Genomic DNA, 23,343 nt, shown 5'->3' on the forward strand with positions numbered 1-23,343 from the left:
AAGTGAAAGCATAAATAAAGTGTGGCACATCTTTTACCTTCTTCAATTATCTGCCTTTTGACATGCAAGATGAGCACAGTGTAATTAACATCTCAGGAGATAATGGGGTCGCTACTCACTGATCAATCTCACACATATATTATCTGCCTTTTACCAATCCAAGCGCCTGTTATTCTAGGAAGGAAATATTCCAGAGCGGACTTTTTCCCCCCTTTTGGGTGGGGGCATTTAATAAAACTCTGGTAATAGGCCTAATGACTCATCCAATTGGACTCATCTTCCAAAACATCAATTAGGCTAAGACCCAACTATACACAGCATTGTGTATAGCAGTAAATAGAAAATCCAAACCAATTGAAGGAAGAGGTGACCATGCTGTCATCATCTATTACATACACTGCCATAGATGAATAAAAACACTTTAAGACTGTTCCCTCTGTGTCTAGAGCAGTTACAAGTTTTGTTGCTGAGTCTGCCGACCCGATAAAAGCATTTAACAATACTATATGAATCTATTTGAACTTCCTAATGTTGCTAAAATACACTTTTTTAAAGAGGGAATGTTTGGTTTGTGAATGGAAATAAACTTTGCAGTATATTGCTATTGCAAATTATTTTTACCCCCATAAATACAGATATTACAAAAGCACAGTCAGCCATTGCCTATTTATGTCAAGACCTTTAGATCAAATCACTTGTGCTGTAATGCATTAGTGAATTTTTATTCACTAATTTTAATTAATTCACAATTCTGCTCATTTTGAGCTACATATTTTTTGTTCTTATTCTCTAGTAAAAGTTTTTGTACACTTCAAAATAATCTTCATGTACCCCTCCCCCCAACTGTCATAAATAGCAGGTGGGTGGAGCTGCAGTAATAGCCACAGTTGTACTTTGTTAGAAGAAAATATCAAAAATATCCCCTCTACCTGACATCACACAGAGCCAAAAGTAAAAAATAACAATAAAAAGCTTTCTGACACCAAACTTTTTTAGCTTTTTACTTGCGCCTACACTTACTTCACTATGTGAAACCAATTTAACAAACACATGTAGAATACACGATAGCTCTAGCTACTAGCTACTGAGTCACATAACATTTAAAATGTATTTTCTGTCAATTGTACCTTGTTAATTTAAATAAATCCTCAACGTTCTGAAGTCATTGACACGAGACACCTAAAAAAGAACTATGTGGTAACTGGTTATCTTACATTACTCATCTGCCCTCCCACCAACAACGTCTGCTTTTCATGGTTATTCTAAATGTATCTTTCCCCCTCGACTGCCGCACTGTGGTTCTCCCTTAGGTTATTTGCCAGATGCCTTTGAAGAAACCTCAAATCAGTACTGAAATTTATGTTGTTGTATATGTGAGTCACATCCACATGCTGCTCCTGTCAGGTCAATAGCTACCTTCACAGATTTGAAGATGTGTCCCACGACAGAAATGACTAGCACACGGCTAACTAAAAGGGATAAAAGAAGCGCAGAAAGGACTTGTTAACGCGCAGTACATTTGACTTCTGAGAGCACTGATGGAAGCAATGATTGAATTCACCAGCGAGGAGAAGCAATACTTCCTCTTTTAGAGACTGTGACGACAAACGTGTGTGTAGCAACTGTGTATCTGTAATGACAACTGCTGTTTAAATTGCATCACCCACAGATGTGTTAATCATCCTTTATATATTGGACAGTGGCGGCAAACCTCAAGACTGAGAATAATACTTGCTTAATGCTTTTGCTTTCTAATCCTACTTCTGATTTAATAAAAATTGTCTGTCGTTTTCATATTGATCTTTAACTACACTACAAGTAAAAGTAGATTCAGTGTAGTATATCCAAACATTCTTGTTGGTTTCAGCACTTGGTTGTTACAAATTCAATTTTGATAATTCTACGAGACTGACTACTAAACTTTACTTGTCAAAAACATTAAAAAAAAATTTTTAAAATTGTCTGTGCAGGTCCAAAAAGGCATTCAAAAAACTGTAAGTGTTGCCCAAAGAAGTGAATGTAAGACAATGGCTGCCGTTGCTGCAGGGAGCTGTACTTTAAGTATATTATTAACTCAACACTGCCTGGACATGTGGGGGCTGTTTTACAATTTAGGCTTTAACAGATGTGGATTTTATGTGGCAGGTTCTCCAGAGTTTAGATGCTGCTGTCCACACAGATGAGGCCGTAAGGCGGGTCATAAAACCTGCCTTTGAAACTTTGGACGGATTAATGCCGACATGACAGCTAGTGAGCAGAGATCAGAACGGCTCACCTTTTCAACACACTCACATGCTTTACCATCTGATATCCTACCAGACGAAAGCCGAAGTTGGAAGGTAATGAAAAAGCAAAAAAGGTGTGCCTGCAGCAGGTTCACTTTTATCTGACTAATCAACTAATAGTTTCAGGATATTTCCTCCTGGGTGGTATGAAAGGATGTTGCACACACTTGCATGTTTTAAAATGAGCAGTTTACTAAAATACTGAATAGTGTATTATAGGGTGACAACAATGGTAATTGCACTTCAACCAGTGTACAGTGTAATTACTGGGATTTACACCCCCACCCCCACCCTTACCTGCCCACCCCTGCTTTACAAGGTAGAATTCCTGGAAGGGTACCTGACACACTCGTTTGAACTTTCTTAAAACACACACTCTTTTAAATGTAAGCTTTTCTCACAGGCTCTGTTTTGTTCACTGTCTTTTTTTTACTTAGATTATGTAACACCTCAAGAAAATCTCTGTCACACAATACAATCTTAGTGCTTCACACACTCCTTTTTTTCAGTGACCCATGTTGACTTTGGTACCACCTCCTGGGTTAGGCAGGAAGACATGCTGAGTGAGCTCTCTGCTGGCTGGATCCAGACCCAGCCTCTTACACAATGCAGGCTGCCTGGCTTGCAGCAGGCCAGCCCCTCCTCTCCAATAACCCACATCCCATTCTTGATCAAACCTGGGGATTGTAGTGTAAGGGTGGAGATGAGAAAGATGGGAGGAGGTGTGTGTCTGTGTGTGTGGTGGTGGTGGTGGAGAAGGGGGTGCACATCCTGCGTGAAACCGCATCCTGAACAAGCATCGCTGCATCTCACTGTAAATAAATACTCTCTCCTCCGCGCAGCTTCCGTCAACTGTCACCGCCTTGGCTCCCAATCACCTTCAAGTCCAAACAGGAAAGTGCAGGGAGGCGAGGGAGATGGCAGATATGAGCTTTAATTTGCTTCTCGCTGCACTTTAGCCCGGGTGCACACTACTTCCTATACTCCTGCTCTGACCAGCTGCCCCGGCTTCGTTCCAGACCCTGAGTCCTTCCTGTCACCTTTCATTACCACATTATCCAGGAGGAGGCTCCCTGTGTAGCTGGGAAATCACCATTTGGTGGGACACCCACCCCCCGCCTCATTTATGTTGTATTGTGTGAGACATTCAAAGCCACGCGCAACATCCTTAGAGGAGTGCTGCTGCCTTGTTACCTGCTAATCCCCTGTGCATTATAACAGGAGATGCAACTGAACAACAGAGCATGACGAAGGTAACAACTGAGACATGACAAGCTCGCAGTCCATGAATCGCTGTGGATTTAGAGACTGGTGCAGTGTGCAAACATTCATTTTTTGATTAACTATTGAAGGTCTTTCTTGATACGATTACAAAGCACCAGGCCTGTTACATAATCAAATATTTCTGATCGTGGACACAAGCAGGAACAGGAACGCTCGATGAATTAAATGAACGACAGAAACTCACAGGATAGCAGCTCCCCTTACTGTTTATACGGTTGCCCGAAAGGTGGTCCTATTTCAAGAGCGAGAGCATCCAGGGCCGCAATCCTCCAGCACTTCTTGCATTGTTTTATTACACTTGAATGAGCTGAGCTGAAAATGGCATGCAGCTGCTGACTGCAGCGCGTCAGTGTTTGGCCTGGGCTTAGCTTTGCCCACCGGGCTAGAAAAAAAATCACTCAGAAACTGATCTGTCAAAATAAGACTATATGCTACAGCCAGGATGCTTTTATCTCTATGAAAATGTAATGACAATTGTACATTTAGAGGACACCAAACAGAGCATTAGGTATTTTAGAAAACTGCAGCAAATCCTTTCAATGATAAAGTCTGCTGGAATTAAGATCAGGACATTTTCTTTAAATCTGAACCCAAGACCTCTACAGAAGCTTTAAAACAGCAGCAGTATTCAGTAAAAGCAGCTGACACTTCAACAGTAATGACAATGTTTGCCCAAAGGATGGAATGGTAGATTGCTTCTGTCCAAAACTATTAAAATAATGATCTACGTGAAAAATAATTAACAAATTAGGACTACGTTAATAAATCGGACGCTACGCAGTAGCACATATTGCAACAGTAAGTCGTCACTGTTTAAAACAGCAATATTTTCCAACCAAATTGGCAGTTGAAGATAGGAGCTTCATGCAAACTCTTTCATGGGAATGTTTTACAAAAGAAAAAAAATGCACAAAGCAGGCGGCAGTTATGAAGCCACGTATTTACTGCCATCTGCGTGTAGTCTACTATTTTGCATCCGATCAGAAATCAGCTGAATGCGGTTAGGCATGCCACAAATATATTCAGCCTCTCCTTCTCCTCCAAATGTTGTGCCTAGCTGTTACACTTGTGCTAAGCTGTGCCATCTTCATCAGACAGTTATAGGCGCCTTCCTCTTTGCCTGAGGAGAAGGCTCACTGGCCAGACACATTACTTTAAAGGGCAGCATTTCAATGAACACGTCTCAACCTGCCCAGGGGGAGTGTGAGTGTCTGTGCGTTTGGGTGTGTTTATGTTTTATCCTTAGGACCCCCAATTGTTGTTCATTTGCTGTGCAAAGACAAAATAAGCACATAAAGGCCAAAATGTGCTCTTCCCCGGCCTTCACCCACATCACAGCACTTTTCCGCACAAGTGGCTAACCAGAGATAATTATACAATTAAAACAATTTTCCGCATCTATCTGTCAGTCTGATCTAATTCACCATTCGAATGACACTAATGGCGTAAGCCTCTTCTCTCTCCTTCTCCGAGCAAAGCCTTTTTCTCTTTATCGCAAAACACACCAAAGCCATCTGTAACAGAGGAAAACAGGAATGGCTCTCTCTGTTGTTTAGCAGGATGTTAGCGAATAAAGTTAAGACCAGCAGCTTTTCAGCACGATCCATACGGCAGCAAGGAAACGGGAAGGTTCATTTGATTGTTGGTGTAAATTAACCCTTGGTTGCAGGAATACAAAGAAACAGAGTAACTCTCATATTTTCTGAGACAACACTCCCTTCAACCAGCGCTGATATTAATAATTCATCATGACAAAATACATTACCAGAGAAAGCTGAACGTAAAAAGAAGAGTCAACTGTGACAGGAAACCAGTCACATTAAAGCTGGGCTCTGACACTCAGCAGCAGAACGTGAAAAAATAAACTGTAATCTTTCATTGTTCGAAGGAACAGGAAGATGAATTCCCATTTCAATAATCACATTATGTAGTTGATCGAGTGGCCGATCTGCAGGGAGGTATAGCCTTAGATTGTGCCTTTAGGACAGACCTACACAGGGTGTGAACAACAAGGGAGGATTTAGCCAAACCTTGACCTGGATATCCTGCATCTCGGTCCACCCTGTGAGGACAAGGAACACAGATATGAACTACTCCTACACAAGTTCAAGGGAAATGCTCACATGGTGCTGCTCTGTTCTTCTCAGCTAGCTCCACCAATACAATGGCAGCAGCGAGTTTTATGTTTATGAGCAGTCCTGATGGGGATACGCATATCCATTATCCATTAGATATGAGTCTGCCTGTAGTGGGGGTCTGGTATTAACCCACAAGCAAGTGCCCCATCAGCAGAGAGGAAAAAACTGCCTTTTATGGCAACGGATAGCAGACTCAAGCCATTGGCCACAAAGCCCACAAATGAGGCGTTAAGTGTAGTGGCAGGCCAGTAGAGAAAGAGGAGCAGAGAGATATGACCCTTTTCTCATCCATGCATGAATCTGCCCTCTGCCTCGCTGTCTTTCTCGCTCTGTGCCAGTCGTCTAAGAAAAGAACACATCCGACCATGCTTAACTACCCAACAACGCTCACGACTAAATAACAACTGTCACCTGCAGCAGTATTCACCACAACGCTGGTAATGTTACCGCCGTGTAACGTAATCTTTCTAATTGAATATTAATTTTTATACAATATTTGGAGAGATTCCTAACGGACGTTTTCTGCAATTAATTGCCAGATAGAGGCAGGTCTAGTGCAGCAAAGTTAAAAAATACAACCTGACATGGAGATTGGGAAACAGAGTGCAGCGAAGGGGCCTGCTGGGATGGTTTCATCATCGTGCCTGACCCCCCCTGCTGCTGGGAATGGCAGGAAATGGGGGGAGCAGGAGGAGATAGACTCCTCTTCACAGTCAGAGATTTAATTGCACGCAGATTCCATTACCTCTGCACAAATGTCACATTCTCTTCTGATCAGGGGGCACGGCAGCCACTGGCAGTATGGCTGGCAAGCAGCCAGACTATAGTGCAGAAAGTGTTCAGCCAATCAGGGCTCCCGGGGCAGACAGAGGTGAGAAGAGGGATGGAAAGACTACTTCACACCAAAGATATTAAAAAACAAAGCAGAGTCACAAACAGAAAGCAGCAGATGGTGCAACGTTTAAACAGCGCGTGACGTGCTGCATTAACAGATATTAAACAATTTATTGATTTTAGACTGTTGTTATAATGGGGCACTAAAAACTTCTGGACATAACAGTCACGAAAACAAAAAGTATGGATTTTTCTGGAAGAAGAAAAGGCTTTTTTTTATATATTAAAGCTGTCATTTGTGTTATTCTTTCAGACTAGCAGAGCAACAGCTAATTTTATTATCTCTAACAAAATTCAAACAATTCCCATTATCAAGTTCTGATGCTCAAGGACGTGTCATGTTTTGTCTGACCAGCAATCCAAAACCCAAAGATACAAAGATTTAAGCTACTTTCACAAGACTCTGAAAACCAGCAAATATTTAGGAAGCTGTGAATTTTTATGCTTTTATACTCTTTCTGAATTCATCCAAAAATCAGGTGCCAACTATTATTATTCAGTTAATCACCTCACTGTTTCAAGAAGATAATAGAAGGACATTTTAAATGGTTGTAATGGCCAGAACAGCTAGAATTACAACTTCACCCTCAAAATGTTACCCAAATCATGGTTAAACTTTTGTATTATTATCCTTCATACTTGAATCGAACAATATCATATCATTGTTTTAAGAGTTTCCATTTAAAAGGTCTGAATTGGGACCTCCAGGAATAGGGGGTAGTGAAGTACCCCTGATTGACTGTCCTGATTCTCCATCTGGGAAAACAGCCACTTACAGGAGCAGCCTTTTTTAAACTCCTGGCAAAAACTGGACAAGCGGGGCAGCAGTTTAGAAGCCTGGGACCAGTCCTCCCAGATGCAGAGCTGAAGTTTATTTATTTAAAATAATTGTAATAATGGTCACTAAAATTAGATATTTTCCCCAAAACAGTAAACTCTCTCCGGGACTATTTGTGTCTCTATTATTCACATCTGTGCTTAGTAGCCAGTGAAGCCTAACAGTGAAACTGCTAAAAAACTGACGATATTCTGTTGGGATGTGTTTCAAACAAATTATGGCTTGAAACACGTAAGCCGAAAAGTCACATCTCACAGTGCTTTGAAGACACTTCACAGACAAACAGCAGGCACATTACTGTATGCAGTAAGAGAAGAGTTATAGTGGGAGGACTGACACATACCCTGATCACTGGTGCAGGGTCGATTGGCACGCCATTCCTCCAATCAGACTTCAGCTTACGGTCTTGAGGGCAGGACCACGGGGGTTTCACACAGAGGACACAAACAGAGAGAGAGAGAGAGAGAAAAGGAAGGGGAAAGATACAAAGATTACAAACAGGAAGTGAAAGGTGGGGAAAGCCCCTACCCCGGTCCGCGAAGCCCACGCGTACAGAAATGACATAAGGAATGTCAAAAGTAAACGTGATGGTCTTCAGCCACAGGTATTTGTTAAGTTATGACACACTGATTCCTGTTGGCATCTCTTGGCCTATATGCATACCAAGTTATCTTCCTTTCATATCAGAACATGCACATAAGAAACTATGACAGGTACACAATGAAAAATATCAAAAGTGTTTGTATCTGTGGTTTATGTCTGACCCTAAACCAGTAAAGATGTTACAATATTCCCTTTGAGTAGTTGCAATATCAACATAACAATATGCTGAATTGATTTTATACAGCGTGTACTTTATAATATGTAAATGTAAAAAAGAAAAGCAGCAAAGAACAGTACCAAATCGCACAACAAAATAAGCAAGGTGACACAAAAGGATAATTAAGGTTGTGTAATAGGCGTTAATCACCGTCGCGATATGACAAGAAAAATGCCACAACTCCGAGTGGTTTGATGAGTGTAAAACAGAAACCTGAGTAACATATTTTATATTACTGTATAGTCTTTGACATAAATGTCACAGCACTTGTACATTCCAAAATAGCTTGCAACACGACACGCATGTAGTTTATTTAAAAACCTGTTTAGCTCAAAAGCATTCATCTGTAGCCAGATAAACAAGTGGAAAGAGGCTAATGACTTCCATATACAATTCAGATCATGCAAATGAGGCTGCATAACAGATTACATCTGGTTTTGTCCCTGTCACAGGAGTCACGGCTGCATGTGTGGCTTGTTGGCCCGTGATATATGTGTGTACATGTTTGCTGTTTAATGTGGCTGTGTCTCTAGCAACACAGCAAAGCAGTGCAGCTCCCAGTTAATTGGCCTGCTCTATGAGAAAGCGTGTTAAAAACCAAATCTATAACTCTGTGTGTGGAGCGGTGGAGCTTTCCAACCAGACACAACAAACCACAGCCCAAACGTCCCAGCTCCTCATAATTCACCAGTATGGAATTCAACTAACCCCATTAGTGCAACTGCTGTTTCCACAGGCCGTCCACATTCCTGGGCCTACCATTGGCCCAAGATAAGACCCTTCTGATTACTCTGTTGCATGCCTGTCATTACTCACAAAAAATGTTGATCCCAACAGACAGCCCCCCTCATGGATTGATGGCTCCTCTATTGTGTCCCCATGCCCTTCAATTGAAGCACTTCCTTTCAGACGGTCCCCTAACTTCAAGTTTGACGACAGAGGGCGGTCTGTGACTTCGGCCAAGGATTGCTGCCAAGTTTGCCACATCAAAAGTACAGCACTCAGACTTCATGAGAAGATCCAAATATGATGGGATTTACGCGCTGTATCACAAATAGACTGGGATTTCATGAGCTCTCAAGCGCTCTTATTTGATTTAGCCAATAGCTATTAATGATATATCCAGTCTTTTTATTTTGTATCTATTTAGTTATCTCTTTGTTCCTGGTAAACAAAGACATCTCCTTTTCGAGAAATAACATACTACTCAACCACAATGGGGACGATCGTGGCTCAAGAGTTGGGCGTTCGTCTTGTAATCGGAAGGTTGCCGGTTCGAGCCCCGGCTCCGACAGTCTCGGTCGTTGTGTCCTTGGGCAAGACACTTCACCCGTTGCCTACTGGTGGTGGTCAGAGGGCCCGGTGGCGCCAGTGTCTAGCAGCCTCGCCTCTGTCAGTGCGCCCCAGGGTGGCTGTGGCTACACTGTAGCTTGCCATCACCAGTGTGTGAATGGGTGGATGATTGTGTATAGTGTAAAGCGCTTTGGGGTCCTTAGGACCAAGTAAAGCGCTATACAAATACAGACCATTTACCATTATTTATCTATATGCTAATACTAGTCAGCAGTGCCAAAATTGACCTAAATTCATAATCAGACTATATATCAGTGCATCCATACATCATACAATAATATCAGAAATAGCTTTCTTTGAATGTAACTATACATTATGAGTAAGCAACTTTATTAGTAAACAACTAAAAGTTATATTTCATCCTCCTCTAGGCGTACACTCAAGCTTGCTCTGCCACCCAGGACTATTTAAATCTTCCGACTGGGCAGAGGCCCATGTGTGAACATCACTGCTGCCTTGAATGTGTACTGTGTAAAGTCTGAAATTCAAGGGAAGGGTTCAGTAAGATACATTCAAAGTGAGATGGCTCTCTGGTTTAGTGTAACTTAAAATCAGCTAGAGTCAAGTCACCGACTGGGCCGCAGAGCAGAGACTGGGACACTGGCGGTGAATCGGATCAATGGCCTGACCCATTAAGTCACAGCACTCCCAGCACCTCATTTAATAAGAGGCGATCTTTGGGAACACCCCTAGCTGACCCATGCTACCAGGGACCATTACAAGAGAGTGGTGTTTCAGGACCAACGCCCACTTGACCCGGTAGCGTAAAGACACCGAGGAGATCCACATGATTTAAACTCCTCCCTAAGACGTGCTGACAAGGTTACAGGGTCAACACAGACATTAACAGGTCAGTGTGTGGCCCACTTGGGAACAATTACTCCCAGTCACAGCTAAGTGGACACTTGATTGAACACGACGGAGGCAGGACACACTTCCCACAGATAACAATCCCCAGAGCCATTTAGGATAAAAAGCCCTTGTGATACAGCCTTTATGGACAAAATTCATCTTCCTTTTCCCTTTTAAAAGAATGTGAGAGTGTGATAGAGAGCCATTCTCTAGAAGAGATGAGTCTCTCAAAGCATTACCATTTTCTAGCAATAGTAATAGCTGCTTATGACAAAGAAACAATTACAAGGTGACTGGGATTAAAAGCTAAACAATGTTAAGTTTTCATTTTTCTTGCCACACTCAGAATGCCCAAATTTATAAGAGCAGCAAATGAGACCAAAAGTAAAAGGGCTTAAGATGCTGACATAGATTAACTATTTCCTGAAAAATATCTCTAATTAACTATGTGAGTGTGCAGTTTGTTATGACATTCAACCTTTAGCCCACTAAAAGTTTGACTCCTTTCTCACCACAGTGACTAAAACTTTGCTTCAACTTTAGTTCAAACATCTGGTATGTTACGAGTACACGCACTAGTAAATACACTAATAATGTGCAGCTTTGACATATACTGTAACGGAGAAAAAAACACATATTCTGAGGTATCACTTGCAAATAAAATAGCACACACAGGTTATGTGGATCTCTGGTAAAATGGTCACTCTTGTCCTATAGTCGCTTTGCACACAAATAGGGCTTATCGATTCACGAACACATTTCCCCGCATTTGCATAAGCTGTGTGTTGTTTGTGGTATTGTTTCTTTTTTTCCACAGGCTTTGTTTATTTATTTCTCTATGTTAGAAAATCGGTTCCACATTGTCCCTCGATCTGCAGCAGCGGCTGGCGCTGCAGCTGTTAGTTGTTAGTGACTAGAGATGACACAGTTCACCACTTCTCCAAAAAGCCAGCAAACCTGGAGACCCGCACAGCTGCAGAGTGAGAGGAGAGGAGAGGAGAGGAGAGGAGAGGAGAGGAGAGGAGAGGAGAGGAGAGGAGAGGAGAGGAGAGGATCTCTCTCCTATTTCTCTATCCCAGCCTTCACCAGTGCATCTTCCATTTCACTTTGAAGCCCGGAGAACGAGCCGTGCTAACCAAAGAATTCGGCCCAATGACACAACATTAACCCATTTGTACACACAAGTGCAAAAGCAACAGGCTCACCAGCTGACCTAATGGTTGTTGTAGCAGGGCTTTATTCCCTGGGACCGTTTTGTAACCAAGTGGGCACCATGTGAATACCATCTGTGTACCACTTATTTAAAGCTGGCAGAGGTCCCGTGGCAGCCAATCTGGCAATGAGAAAAAGGAAATAAATTGCATCATTTACTTAACATACATTTACTGTTGTACCTGTTAAAAGCCCATGACTAAATAATTTTTTTTCTGGTGCCACCTTTTTCTTTCAGCCAAAATTGTGTTTTATGCGTGACAAACCGAGCAACTGTCAGCGGGCTGATAAAGGAGGTTTTTCAAGATGTTAACCACATGAAATCACATTTGCCACCAAGTATATTAAGAGCCCTAAATCCATTTACACCAAAGAAATCTCCAAGTGCATTATGCACTTCACAGAACCCATAAACAGACAATAAGCATATTGTAATTATAATGCCAACTCTTTAATTACGTGTGTCATTTGGGAATGGTCGAGCTTACTAATTGTCAGAGTGATGTGAAAGGACTGGGGGAGGCTAGAAGGAGATCAAGCCTCAGGCCCCAATGAGAACCATATTCCCCACTCTCCAAGCGTGTTAGAAGGCAGAAAATTCAATTGGCATGGTTCCAAAGAAGAACAGTCCAAACAGCCTTAATCAGCAGGGACAAACTCCATGCAAATCATTTACATTAGCACGAGTGGAGAAAGCAGAAAAATATCTGTGGTTTCACTCTCACAACATGAAAGCAAGGAAACTCCTTTGCCTCCTGTAACTTCAGTAACAGAGCTCTTTATATCAGAAACATGCCTTTAGCTGACACTGATCAAACCACCATCTAAAGAAGCAAAAAAAAAACAAACAAAAGGAGGATAAAATACAAGGCGCCTGTGTTTACTCCTTATGTGGAGGTGTCCTCAACACAACATCATTAGCATATTAAAACGTTTACCGGTGAAGCAACAACAACAACTCTGTGGCTGTAAGTGAATTATCACTGCATATGTTTTCTTAGTTCCCAATACTGATAACGACAATGTTTTAGTAAATAATACAACGCCTGTTAATCGTTCTCTCAATAGTAGCACGTAGCCACCATCTGATAAAAATCATCCACATGTCCTCTGATCAAAAACAACTTGCTAACTGCAAAAATGTTCAGGTGGATTCTGGTGGTGCATTCTACATTATTGTTTTGAAAGACTTCTGACATCAATCACGGGGCAAACCGAATAGAAGTGTCATCACAAACCAAAACATCCTGTACTGAATAATTTGAGGTGAATACTCATTTACCCTCGTGGTTTTATTTGTGTGTTTAAAAAATCAAATAGAAATATATTTATTTCTGGCAGCTCTACACTAAAGTTTCTCATCATTTGTCAGCTGACACATTCAACGACACATGCTGATATCTATTCAGTATGAATAAACATTTTAGATGATGCTGCAGGAGTGCTTTGAAACTCATTTTACGGGTGTTTTCACTCTTTACTGTAGGCTGTCACAGGAAAATAGTGCATCTATTGCAATTAAATGCTCAAATCTGTGCATATCACCAATTAGAGAAGGAAATATCGTATTTAAAAAGCAGTGGAGAACAAATTAAACAACATTTTATCTGTTATCTTTAGAGACTCAAAGTTTGTTTGGACATGATCAGAGCCACTTCTGATGTTCACTCCATTTCTTCAGGGGTTTTGCTTGTGTTTTAGGGACTGGAAAGTTTACAGTAAAAATGAAAAATGAAAATAAATAGGTCCATTCTGTCAGCAATAATAGTTTGTTTAGGCAAGAACTTCTGTTCTGATGTCAGGAATACAGTGGACCAGAGTCCAGACAAGAAGTCAATTGCCGTGAACAGCCTGTGATACTAACATGTGCTGCATATGGCCGTGAATGCGGTGAACAGAGATCACCGAGTGAAATATTCATTCTCTAAGTACAGAGCACCCTGAAAACACTTTGTGAGATGACATCTTCAGATGAATCATCAGCCAAGAAAATGTCAGTTAGACTATGAGAAACTGTCTCCACCATTGTTTACATATTGACTGGCATTTTGTGGTTGACCCTGATGAGAACAACTCACAGTCTCCAATGGCATGATCTCACTTGGTGGAAAAAAAGCTGTCACTATGATGGTCACTAGTAGGAGGGTGTGGCGTTGCAATCAATGAAGGTGGAGGGATTTGAAGGCAAAAACAAAACAAATCTATTATTGCTTCTAGAGCATGAAATCATACATTAGCTAATCCTGTACTGAAACAGTCAATCCTGCACCAGTGATTCTAAAATTTATTGCTCAAATTGTTCTCACCTCTGCTTTTTCCATTGCTCTGTCTATGTGAGGTTGAACTAAACACTTCACTGTGCCCTGGAAGGTCTTTTAAACAGGATCACTATTGATAAAAGAGATCAGAGTGACTGAGTGAAAGAGAAAGCGTAGATGTAGGATTCAGAATTTTCATCTACTATCCATCTCATATTCTAATGCAGCCATTATGCTCTAAAAAGAGACTGCTCATCTATTCATTTTATAGGGCATTTGCAAAAAAGATGACACTGCAAGAGGGTTTGTCAGAGTGATTAAAATTCTTTGAATTAGCCCTTCAATCTCGGCATACAATTGCATATAAAGTACACAGAAATGCACTCAAAAGCCTGGCCCGGCTCCTCTCTGTAGCAGGATATGAAAAGATTGATTTACTCATTTCTCACTATGAGTTGTTTTCAGTGTGAGAAATTGATCGGTCAACACATTAAAACCTTGTACATCATGCACCCCTTATGCACAACATGAAAAGGCTTTCAGAAAAATATCCAATAACTCAAAACAGCTAATTGCTTAAGTTACATTTACAGCATTTACAACAGGTGCAGAATTTTTTAGACAAAAGGCTGTAAACTATAAAATGTAAATTGTACCAGCCGTGAGCTAGAGGGAAAGCAACCGTGGAGCATGACACTGAATGTACTTTGATGTCTTTTGCCAGTATCGCTCTTATTAGTCTTACATTTCACAATGTCTGGACTTGTAGTCAGTTTTCACACACTGCAGAAAAGCACGACTTGTGTGAGACCCTGGACCCAAAATAATATCTAGAATTCCTTTATAATATTTTCTAGAGTACATCTAGATGATTTTCACCTACTTTTCTAATTTCGATTTGACGAGTGTTTCAAAAAGTATCAAATGAAATGATCAAGAGTACAGATACGGATGCAAAACAGAATCACTGCTAAAGTCAGGTTAAGCTCACATCCATCCATAGCCTTTTGAGTAATCACGCTAAAAATAGAAAAACAAATAAATAGAGAAACAAAACCAATCACAAGCCCACCTTGTGTAGGTGGTTTTAGTAACACAACACATGTGAATTATGGTTACAATTCCCCCTTCTATTCCTGTTGAAAAAAAAGTTGCCAGAAAGTGTTTTTGCAGAACGGGAAGTTGAAAGGACATCAATTCACGTTAAAAACTCTGTGTGAAATTCTCAGCATATGACTTCTTGAGTTATGACGAGACATTAGTTTCGAGAGGCCTCGACTTTTGATTTCTGAATTCCAAAATTTAGTCATTTACAGCCTCGAGTCCAAAGTTAAGGAAATTATCCAAATACGTTCAGTGATTCTATCAAAAGTATTAAAGGTATATACAGTGAAATGAATAATACATACGTGTGTGTGTGTGTTTTGTTTTTGTTTGTTTGTCTGGTAGGAAACCTGGCATGGAAAAAGAATTTGGTTGCTTTTTTATGCACACTGTTTCAATGTGTTGTAAGCTTGACCGGTACATAAGTCACTATAAACACAAAGTCAGCCTTTGGCGTTCCCAGCGTCACTTTTTGCAGAGACCTGAAAGTGACGTGCTGTTCACATCACTCCTTAAGTACACAATTAGACTTTTTCTCATGCTTTTAACTCTACTACCTGGAACAAAATAAGCAACAAATAGGTTTCAGTTCTAGTTTAGTTTCTCTCTGTGACTCACCCACTCATTCTCTTGTTCTGTCTCCATCTTTTTTTAGACCAGCTGCATAAGCCAAGTCCTCATTCACATCAACTGCAATTGCACATTTATGAGAGATATTTAAGAGCTTATGTAAATCTTGTAAAGAAGCTGATCGCTAAGGTCTGTCCTTTTTTACAACTACTTTTTGCTGCTGTCTTTTTCTTGCCACCGTAAACACTCATTTTGTTCACAGGTCACGTTTTACAAATGAGCTATGTGCCTGTTGTTCTAGCGTGCTGTTATGTCACCTGAGCACAATGTGCACGTGCACGCTTACTGTCAAGAGAGAAAGCCGACTGGTCTTAGGAAACAGAGAAATACTGCCATTGAAATGCTGCTACAGCACCTTCTACACGATTAGGACAGCACTGAAGATACAATAAAAGTACATTATTTAAACTAAATTACTATATTTTGTTTAATTTTATTAAGAGAGCTCTATTCCATAATTATATACCTGAACAAACTGCTACAGGAGAAATAAAACCAGCATATGAATAGATCAACAGCTAATTTCATGACACCAATTTCATGAAACGCTATTAGTGTCACCCCCACATACTAAACAAATCAACGAAATGTTTAGACTTACATGATGATATAACAGTACTGTAGCATTCGTCTCAGGATTAACAACTCTGATAGTAACTGTGCAGTATTGACACTGCAGGGTGACAAAGCACTGCATTCAGATTTCAGGGTACAGATTTGACCAAGTTCACCTCCGTTCCATTTTACTGTGCCACTTGCCGTGTGTAACGCTATTACACGTTGTTAGTGCACTGCTTTGTTTGCTGCCATTTGATTACTTTTTGCAGGATAACCGACAGCCACTGCGGTTGTCGCCTCCCATCGAAAAGGGACTTTACACACGTTTGCAACCTCTGATGCTGAGCCGCTCTGTGAAAGCCACAAATGTATCTGACAAGGATCTCTGTGGATCTCAACTTTACACCTGATAAACACAAACCCGGAAATATTATACAGACTGGGAGTCTAGAACAAGTCAAATATGAGACTAAAATTATTTCAAAACAACTGTAGCTGTAGGAGTGTCAACGTCTGGTTTTTTGTTTCCCGCCGCAATTCAGCAACTTTGTGTAAATTGCAAACTTGCGTTTTGAAGAAACGCCAAACTCAGACATGTTTCGCCAATTGGTTACAATGAAATTAATAATAATTGCTTTGTGGACGTGGCTGGGACTTGAGTTCATTGTGGCTTTTTGGTATTTAAAATATTATTGAAAAAACCCCAATGAAACAACAGCTGAAAATAACTTAAATCTTTTTTCTGGTTTAAAAAAAAACATTAAAAAAAACGAGTAACTACTTGAAACTGGCAAATACTGTCGCACACAATGGAAATATTAAATAGGAAATTATACACTGTTTTCCCACAATCTCCTTTTAAATTTTTCATTATTATCTTGCTATTCATATCTTAGTCATTTAAAAGTAAATTATTTTATTACAATTAACGTTATTTTAAAAAACTGGGTGTAGACTTCATTCAATTTGTCTAAATTCATTTGTGACAGAATCATCTGAAGACACTATACTGTGGTAAAATGTAACTTTGTGTAACTTTGCTTTGTTTACAAAAAAGAAAAAAAGGAATGATGCATAAAAAATATCATCCAGTACTACCAAAGTTAGCGATATCAACAAAACTACTTTAATCACAAAAACAACAGCGTTTATCTAGTCAGCACATGCAGCAAATGGCTATCCACATTATCTGCTTCAACACATAATTCCAGCCCTGGCTAATCTATTGACCAAAATGATTAAAGAAATAACTCCTGTGAAAATAACCATCTCCAACTGAGTGGTTTGGGAATGGAGCCCCACCCTGTTTACAACGCTGAGAACAAAAACAAACTCCCTCCAAGGAGGCCAGGCAAATGCAAGTCACACACTCCAACCAATACAGGCAAACAACAACATCTGAGGATCTACTGGGAGAGCGGGCTACCAAACAACAGCAGCCTGCACACAAACAAGGTGAGAGTTTCGAACTGTCAGAGGGAGTGAACTGGAGACTGAAAGAAAGTCTGTGTGTTTGAGAGAGAGAGAAAGCGAGACTCGGTGTGAAAGTGGAATTGAGTAGCAAAAGAAAAGTCAAATACCACCCGCGCCGCCCCAGTCTCAGGTCAACTGAATCATCAGGAGTCAGGGAAGATACCGTCACCGCTTTCCATGAATAGCTCACAAAACCACATCAGAATGACTTCACCGAAGCAAAAACAATAGTTTGAGAACACTCTTCCTCAATATCCAGGGGACTCTGAATGAAGAAGTAATGAATCTCAGTTAACAAGGCCATTATCAGTGAGAGAGCTACATCATCCCGATGGACTACGGATCCATAAGGCCCTTACGTCCACTGGCCTTTTATTGTCGCTATTATCTCCTAAGGTATGCCATTAACAATTGTACAAAAAAAGATGAAAGTATCGTGTGTTTGATCTCACACTGTACATCATCATAGTAAACAATGAGGCTGTATAAGGGACACAGGCCCAATTAGCCATCTCTGCTCTCAGCTGTCAAGTGTTTAAACAGCTTGCTAGGATGATAATAGTAACCTGCATACTTTCATCTGTGCTCCAGACTCATCAGCATGGTAGCACCTTTGCTTAAGCGCTGCACTGCATCTTGGGTAATTACTGCTTCCCAATTACCTCCCAGCTGGTAAATATATATCAAATAAACAAGCAACAACCCGTCAATTAGGAGTGCCGTTTCATAATGGGGGTACAAAATGATGTTTTATGCAGAAACAGAGGAAAGCAGAGAGAAAGAGGTAGCATTCAACATCAAAGTGAACTTGTATCTGTTAACTGCACTTACAGTACATCTGAGCATAGCAGTTTGTGAAATAATTAAATCACACGTGTTTACAACTAGTATGAGACTCTAATTAAAGGTATTTTAATTACAAACAGGGTGGAAAAAATATAGCTTGTGATGGTGCTGTTGACTGAGAATGGACTTAAAAATGAAATGTGGCCTTTTCTTCACAGATGAGTGAAGTGGGACAGTAACATTGTTGAATTCAAAGGCAAGGAGAACAGCTGCAGCAACAGTCTGTCAACAAAATTTGCATTGCTGCTCTTTCCTCATCTCCATTACTCTCTCCTGTCTCTCCTCAAGCCCACGGAGCCGCCGGCTCAGATCTGAGTACTCTGATGGCTTATCACATAGCGAGCAGCAGGCTAAGCCGGAGTGATGCGCCCAAAAGACATGATCAAAGCACACCAACTTTCCACCCAGCAATGATGATGGAAGAGCAGGCTCTGCCATGTTATGTTTCTTATTACGCTTGGACTGGCAAGTGAAAACACAGCGAAGAAGTCAAAGATGAGGCCCTAAAAAAAAATTCTCCTGCAACCTCATTTTATATTTTTATTATTTTATTTTTTCATATCCCTACTACACTTACAGAGGCTTAAATAGTAGTCTGTGACATTTTCCTATCAATAAATGTCAGTTTTGCTACTCTTATTCCCACAAACCATAGTATTGATCTAATCTACAAGCAAGCCCGGAAAGCTTTTATTTTGAAGTGCTAGAGATCCAGCTTTGGATAGGTTTTAAGATTTACACAGTGCGATTCAAGTAAAGTCTCCTTTTCTTCTGCATGAACAGAGAAATCTGTGCCATAGCATGAAAAGCCACCAAAGATAAAAAGTGAAAATTGCAGCGTGGCAACAGAAGAATCAAACTCTTCACAAACAGACAAACTACATCGCAGATCTAACCACATGGCTCAACTAGAAAACAGATTCTAGTGAAGTCAGCTTAAAGATACTAAACCACACAAGTTGCCACTGATGTATTGAAAACATTTATTTTTTTTGCCTTTTTTTATTACAATTTTTGGATTGTGATTTTTCACATTGTATTGAGTCACGTCTATGTTAGATAAATATCACAATTCCTACACCAGTAAAACTGGCTGACTTTTTAACACCCTGCATCATATGAGCTCTGGAATTACAACACAGCTGACCCTTTTATCTCAACAGTAACCATTAGGGATGCACCCAGTCACCTTTTTTTCCATTATACCATGTCCTAATTTAACACCGTTGGTGCTTAGGTGTAAATAAGATGCATTCCTCACTGTGAGAAACAAAGTGGGACTGTATAAGACAACATTGGTCTTGACTCAGACACTGCTTTCCAAACCTGGTAAAATAAAATGTAACAAATAAATACATCAATTTTATTGACTTTGTATTTTTTTGCATAAAATAGTAAATAATAATGAGAAAAAAACAAATACAAAGTTTAGAAATCGTGTTCATCTTAATCATCTAATTCATTTGCACTAGTTTAATCTCACTTCAGTGTAGGCAGCTGTTATTTACGGTCATGTATAGTAGTGTAGTTTCACCTTTCCTCCACTCAGTCTGAGTGCACTTTATTTTACTGTTCCTCACACACACACACACATGTTTACATGGAGTGGAGAGAGGATGCGAATGAAGTGAAAAATATTAAAAGAGCTGGCAACAACACTTAATGTTACCACAAGTGCAGTAAACACAAAACATAAAAACAATGAGACTGACAAAGAGAAAGAAAGCATCACTGCAGTTTTTCAATCTTTTTTTCTGCAGTGACAAGCAAAGCAACAAACGTTAGGGTCTACATCACTTCACACTGTAAGGAAAAAATACTTATCTGCGAGACAAATCACACACACAGAGGCTTCAAATCATAAGTCAGTGTCTACATAAACTATGGAAGTTTTAACAGAGTTGAGAACCACTTACAGTTCTGATGTCACAAACTGTCACAAGTGGCTTTAGATTATTCTCAGAGCTGGCTTCACTTCCTGTCCATGTTGTCCTGGAATGACAAACAGAACAGCACGTTATTATCTAGGGGGTCAGTAAACAACCTATATACACTCAAAAAACACACATATGTGGTACATCTTTAGGTAGTGTATAAAACAAATACGCTATTATGTTGTTATTACACTGGCAAATATTAATAATAAACATATTTCTATCATAATGTTACACTGATGTTTAGGTCACAGCTACTGAGTAATGTGTGAGTGAATTTGTGAGCAAAACAAACCAGGATGTTGCAGAAATACGGTTCACTGACACAAAAAAAAGCCTGATTAAATTCAGCCGAAAATGTGAGTTAATCTGTGTGAATGATTATCAATACATTTTGGAGAAAAATCCCTAAAAAATGATATTATCAGCCCAACCGTGCAACATCATAAACACACACACAGACTGGACAGCTGATAGAAACAGGTGCGGAGGTTCAGCCTGGCAGCTGAGCACAGCTTGCAGCATATGTCTGAGCCCCTCATGTCTGGACCAAAATGTTTGTAGCTTACCTGCATCCTTCCCCAAACCTTCTGTGGTGTTGTATTACAGAGGAAATTCTGATTTTTAAGCTACTGCATTGTAGCTCGAGAGAAAAACATGGACTCGTAGGAATAAGAGCACAATTATCATATTAAACTGTTTGGATATTCGTATAAGTCTACCAGCAACAATTCATAACACTGTCTATTCACTTATTTATAACTAGCTAAATTTGGAATATTTTGATTATTTACTAAAAATATATAGATGTGGATGGGTTCCGCTGCACTCCTAAAAACACCAGTGTCCCTTCTCTTAAATTGTTTGTTCCTGTTTGCTTTCTCTTATGTGATTAAAATAAATACATTTTATTTTGAAATCCAATGTAAAAACACCATAGAGGATAAAGTAAATATTCTTATATATTTAAACAGCTCAAGTATAATTTATTTCCCAGCAATAAACAGGCTGTGCTCCAGTGTTGCACTGTATTCCTAAAACACAACACCAGTAGTAAATTCATTTTGTAACTCAAGTTAATTGATTGTAATTGCATGCTCTCTCTCCTTCCATGCAGGCGGATGACATTTTTTTGTCAGCATCCCTGCCTTTATTAAGGACAGATGACAGTAGAAGACAGTAATTAATGGCTGCCCAAGTTAATAGCCATCCTGAGCGTTTTGGCAGTCTCCATAGAGACCGAGGAGCTGCGCAGAGCTCACCTGAAGCTGTCCACTCTCTGACCAATCGCCTTTGCTGTCACAGAGAACAGTCTGCCAGGGGCTGCGCCACAGGGGCCGGGACACACTAACCTTTACCCTGGAAATATTGTTCTGCTTTCCTTTGTTATCCATTCATGTAACACAGCATTAATGAGCATGCTACACTCATATTCATATTGCCGGTACTCTTCTCCCCCTTTTGTGTCGTGTGAATCAAATCACATGCAAAAATCACACGACAAATTCATTTACCAGAAAATTCCCTTTTATTCATCTGTCACTTGTCTTGGTTTGTGGAAAAAAAAAAAAAGGTTTCGAGCAACTGGTTTTGAGGGCGTCTTGTAATCTGCAATCAAATGAGGGGTGAAGCAGGCAAATAAATCTGAAGGAAACAATATAGTGAAAGCAGAACCTTATTCCCACACTGGACCCGAAAATAACTCTCCTTATCATTCAGCTGCGAGCTCGGGTGCACAGTCAGTTTACAGCCCTTCTGTACCCAGCACAGGGTATTTCAATGTGTGTTCACAAATACTGAGCCGTCAGATGAAAGAGAGGGCCGCTCCACTCAGGGATGGGAGTCCTCGCACTGAATGCATGAGTGACTGATTACTTTCTTACCAGTTGAACCTCGGCTCTCTACAAAGAAGAGCCTTACCCAAGCCTGAAGAGGCCAAACTAGTAACAAGGGCTTTCTAAATTATACAAAATCACAGATTGGTGTGTTAAGCATCTTGCGTCATTACAATGCATACAGCTGCTCTTCCTCAAATTTCAAGCTATTTTTTTTTTTAAACCCCCCTCGCCAACTCAATTTATTCAGTTTCAGTACGGAGCAGGAAAGTACAGTCTTTCTCATTTGTAGACGGAGGCGTGGGGGACACACTTAGGTCGTTCCCATCAGAAACAGCAGAAGGTTGAACGTCTGTATGTAATAGCCGTGTCAAACAGCAGGCCCTGAAAAAGTTGCAAAGAAAGTTCATCCTGAGTTTTTCCTTTTTTTTTTTTGGAAACCTGGGTCAGCATTTGCGAAGGTCCATTTCTGCATAAGTGAGCACACAAACCCCAGTGCCTGTTCAAATAGTCTGCAGCTCTCTCTCAGGCAGCTCATGACAACAGCCCAGCAGCAGCACTGTTTGATCTCCAATGTTTTCCTTAATCTGGGTTGTCAAGGTTCGCTTGTTGGAGGCTGTTTACTTTACTTCTCCTACAAAAAAGTGTTTTTTTCCCCTCAAACAATGACTAATCCAAAGACCAAGAAGGAGGGAGCACTGCCAGCAATAGTTGTTAAAGCTGCAGTTTCCCTTTTGTAAAATTTCAGATAGTTTTAGTTGCCATCTGCAATCTTACTGTATGAAACATTAGGGCAAGACTTTATTTATTTATATTTATTTACTTTAGTTATTAAAAAATATATATAATAATTTTTGGCACTATTTTAATTCTGCCTAATATTAAAAATTAATACAGACTGAGTGTATCAGATAATTTGTTTATTAGTTATCCACTGTATTTGTAAATAGTGCTTATTTGCCTGTAAGACCCCTGTTAAAAAAATACACGTTAAAATAATTTAAAAATATGTTTTAACGTGTTTGCAAT

The 23,343-nt window shown here is 40.1% G+C and overlaps 1 protein-coding gene across 21 annotated transcripts in view; it reads right to left on the reverse strand.

Annotated features, from left to right (window-relative positions):
• Positions 1–23,343, reverse strand: part of foxp1b (forkhead box P1b) — a 144,587-nt gene that overhangs the window by 119,792 nt on the left and 1,452 nt on the right. For 11 of the 21 annotated variants that reach the window (XM_085160978.1, XM_085160953.1, XM_085160958.1 and 8 more), the window contains exons 2-3: positions 20,462–20,537; positions 7,783–7,844 (exon numbers count right to left, since the gene is read on the reverse strand). The gene's annotated coding sequence lies outside the window, so the exon portion shown is untranslated. Of the gene's footprint in view, positions 1–7,782; positions 7,845–11,677; positions 11,798–20,461; positions 20,538–23,343 lie in introns of all 21 variants that reach the window. The other 10 variants (XM_085160966.1, XM_085160960.1, XM_085160964.1 and 7 more) reach the window with 2 other exon arrangements.

The sequence above is a fragment of the Neolamprologus multifasciatus genome, chromosome 5 (genome assembly GCF_963576455.1).
Source record: "Neolamprologus multifasciatus chromosome 5, fNeoMul1.2, whole genome shotgun sequence".
Lineage (NCBI taxonomy): Eukaryota > Metazoa > Chordata > Actinopteri > Cichliformes > Cichlidae > Neolamprologus > Neolamprologus multifasciatus.